Source organism: Pteropus medius, unplaced genomic scaffold (assembly GCF_902729225.1).
Source record: "Pteropus medius unplaced genomic scaffold, Ma_sr-lr_union100, whole genome shotgun sequence".
In the NCBI taxonomy this organism is placed as follows: domain Eukaryota; kingdom Metazoa; phylum Chordata; class Mammalia; order Chiroptera; family Pteropodidae; genus Pteropus; species Pteropus medius.
Genome location: NW_024342470.1, coordinates 5211913 through 5215887, shown reverse-complemented (window position 1 = coordinate 5215887; position 3975 = coordinate 5211913). Strand labels below are relative to the sequence as shown.

General features: G+C 35.5%; 1 pseudogene; it reads left to right on the top strand.

Annotated features, from left to right (window-relative positions):
• Positions 1 to 3856: 3856 nt before the first annotated feature.
• Positions 3857 to 3975, top strand: LOC120603264 (uncharacterized; annotated as a pseudogene).

Here is a 3975-nt window from a genome sequence, read left to right as displayed (position 1 = left end):
TCTTACCTGTTATAAGATTGTCTTTTTGGTAATGAGTAACACCAATAGGTTTAAATTGATCGTGGCTAGGAAAAATGATGCAAAATGTTTTTATTCCAGTTTTATTGAGAAATAACTGACATACATCACTTTGTAAGTTTAAGGCATACATTTACATCCCTTGTGAAATGATTATCGCAATAGTTTCAGCTAACATCCATCATCAAGATGTTTTTTAATCATGTGTTTCACATTCTGATATTTTGAACATCATCCTTTTAGTATTACCAAAGTACTAGGTTGCCAAATCTCATAGTAGCTAGATGCTATTGTCCTCTTCATTTCAGGAAAGGAAATAAAATGCTCAGCAAGGAAAGGCAGAAAGAGGTCTGAAATTTGAATGCAAAAACATTTACCTATACACAAACACTGCTCATATTTCTAGTCTGGACCCCAAATTTCAAGGAATAGAATTTTCATATATTTTAGAATATAACTTCATTTGTCATTTGACAAATATCTATTTAGTGTTCATTATTTGTCATGTACTGTATTAGGCACTGGGCATACATGGGTAAGCAAAATGGACACAGTTCTTGTCTTCCTGTGGCCTACAGTTTGGTAGGCAAGACAGACATTAATTCATTATTAACTTTGATAAGTGCTATGAAAGAAAAGTACAAGATACTTCAGGAGTGTAAAATACAGAGCCCTGTCCTATTTAAATCAATGCCGTCCAATAGAACTTCCTGTGATAACGGACATGTTCTATATTGTGCTGTCTAAAACAGTAGACTCGTGTGCCTTAAAATGTCTCATGGCACTGAGAACTGAATAAGATCCCATCTCTGGCCTCAAAGAGTTCGTGTTCTAATGAGGAAGACAGAGCAGTAAGCTCTGGTTTTCTGGCCCTGTTCATTTTGAATTCTTTGCATATTTTAATACAAATTCCTTGTTGGTTTTAAATGTCACAACTATTTTCTCCCAGTTATCTCCCAGTATATTTACTAACCATGCTTAATTTCGATGGATACAGGTATCTCAGTTTCTCACCTTATTGTTTGTATTTTAGGGAGTCTTATTTAAGAAGTCTTTCCCCAACCCTAGGTCACAAAGTTATCAAGACCATCTGCTTTAGAGGTTTACTTTTCACTTTTAGGCATATATTCTTCTGAAGTCTAATTTTGTGTATGACAAATGCTATGTTTGAACTTTATTGTTAATTTTTTTCATATGGACAGTGTTCCAAATACTATCTATCCAACAATTCTTTATTTCTCCATAGCTTTGTAGATCCATTTTAAAAATCATACCTTGTTACTATGTAAACATAGATTATTTTATTTTATTTTTAAAGAGTGAAAATTTGTCTTATTGTTGTTCCCTTTGAATCAACTTTCAGCCAATGAAAGGTCATTCTCAGAAGGAGGCCCACAAATCAAACTTCCTTGACTTTCCTTCTATCTCTTGCCTTAATCCTTGGACACTCACTGTTCCTTTGAATGTCTCTAGTCCTTTAATTCTCCTCTCTATGTGGCTCATATACAAGATACCTTCTTCCCAAATCCTCAAGGATTGAGCCTGTGAATATCCAACCCAGGCTATATAGAACTCTATAGAAATAAGTTCTTGGTTCCATCTTGGAGGTGGCCCCCAGGAAACATGCTAGAGGAAGAAACAACTTGCCCTTAAATTGTGGACTGGTATAACTTCATTCAGAGCAAAGCCCAGTATTTAGAATTAAGTCAGGTTTTAAAATCAATACATTATTTAAAATTATTAAATCAATAATTTATTTTTGCAATTCTTATCCTAAGACTCCTTTTATAATAAAACAAAATGGATGGTTTTCTCAACCATATAAACTCCTGGTAACATTGGAAGAACCTGAGAGCATATGATCCAGCAGTTTCACTCCAGATGCTCTTCTTTCTGCACAGAGATCACATGTCTTGGGAGGACTGTGGCCAAACTGCAACATCTGTAGCTTCTTTGTGACAGATCTTCATGGGTTCAACATTCTCACCCTTTCTTAGAATCTCAAGACAAAGAGTGGACACAGAAGCTCTAAGGTAGATATATTAGTGAAGGTGCATAAATGGAAACTACTAGTGGCATTGAAAAATGAAATGGCCTTCAGGTCACAGTCTAGAAAAATCTCCACCTCTGCAAGTTTAGGTTCACGTGGTCAACAGTTCCAGCTTCTGTGCTAACATGACTTCATGTCCTCCTTAAGGTTCACAATCTGGAAACCCAGATCTGAAGATACCGGGAAAGGTTGTTCACAATATGTAGATTTCCTGCAAACATCCAAAGCCCACTCAAGTGTTCCTCTAGTTTCCACCTGCCAGAGATGAAGCAGGAGGACCCCAGGACACAAGCAGCAGAGATGAATGTTTTGGCATTCCCTAGTGGTCTGGTTTGGACCTACCCATATCCAATGCTCTGCAGGCCATTAAGAGAATGTGAGGAAGTCATTGTCTGTGGTTGGATCAGAGTCATATTTACATGGAATCTCAGCAACCAGCAGCACATGCTCATCACAGACATCATCACTTAGATCTCAGCCACTAGTATTCGTAGGGCCACACTAGTCTGGATTCTTTGGATCCAAAGATGTCAAGACACTGGGGAAAGTGTCTTGATTTTCCCTCTCCAGATGCCTGAGGAGGGTGAAGCAAAAGTAATGTTTGCAGAATATCAAACAGGGATCTTAGGAATAGTTTAGGGAGATGGGGCATATTGATCTTTTTCTGAGTTTTTCTGCCATGTCCACTATTTTAATGTGGCTGGTTTCAGTTTTCTGCTTCCCCGGGGTACTGTAACTTCTTAACTGGACTATAGACTTCTCTTAAAGGTATTTTGCTCTATATATCATTGTTAAATCAGTGTTTCTGTTAGGGACAGGGGCTAGGACTTCCTATTCCACCATCTTGCTGATGTCATTAACATAGGTTTATTTTTGAGCTCTCTTTATTCTATCGATGTGTTTGTTTCTGCAATATAAAGTACACACACATACACACACACACACACACACACACACACATCCTTCTTAGAAGCTTTATTCTATCATACAAATTTTACAATGAATTTTTTGAGTCACTTTTGTAAAAAAAATCCAGCTGCAATTTTGGCTGAGACTATATTAAAATTATATATTATATATTAATTTTTGGAATAATTTCTATCTTTATTATATCATCCTGTTATCAACCTAGTAAGACTCTTCATTTATTCTGATCTCCTATTATGCATCTTAAGTAGAGTCTAAACATTTTCTCTGGAAAAATCTTATGTATCCTTTGTAGCTATTGCGAAAGATGTCTAAATTTTTGTTACGTTTTCTACTTGGTTATTTCTGGTGTGGAGAAGCATTGTTCATTTTTATAATTTTATCTTATACCCAACAACCCTCCTGGACTCTCTTATTAATTCTAATCGTTCATCTTTTGATTACACTTGCCTTTCTATTTAGGTGATCATATCATCTCAAATAATGATACTTTTTTTTCTTTTCTCCCTCTTATTATGCATATTTTCTTCATTTCTTATGGTATTATCTAGTACCTCTAATACCATGTTAATAAGTGATGATATTGGGTTTCTTTATCATATTCTTGACCTTAACAGGAGGGCATCTGTAATTTCTCAACAAGAGAATGGTCTTTAACATTTGATGATATTCCTTTCTATAACTAATTTTCTAAAAGATTTTTTTGAAATTATAAAAGAGTATTAAACTTTATAATATGCTGTTTCTCCAAAAATACATAATTTTCACTTTTAGTTCATTAATGTGATATTTTTGCATGTCTGGAATAAAATCTACTTGGTATTGATTGATATGTTTTTACTTTTTAAAATAGCAAAATTTGTCTATGGCCATGCTACCCTGAACAAGCCCAATCTTGTCTGATCTTGGAAGCTAAGCAGAGTCGGGCCTGGTTAGTACTTGGATGGGAGACCACCTAGGAAGACCAGGTGCTGTAGATG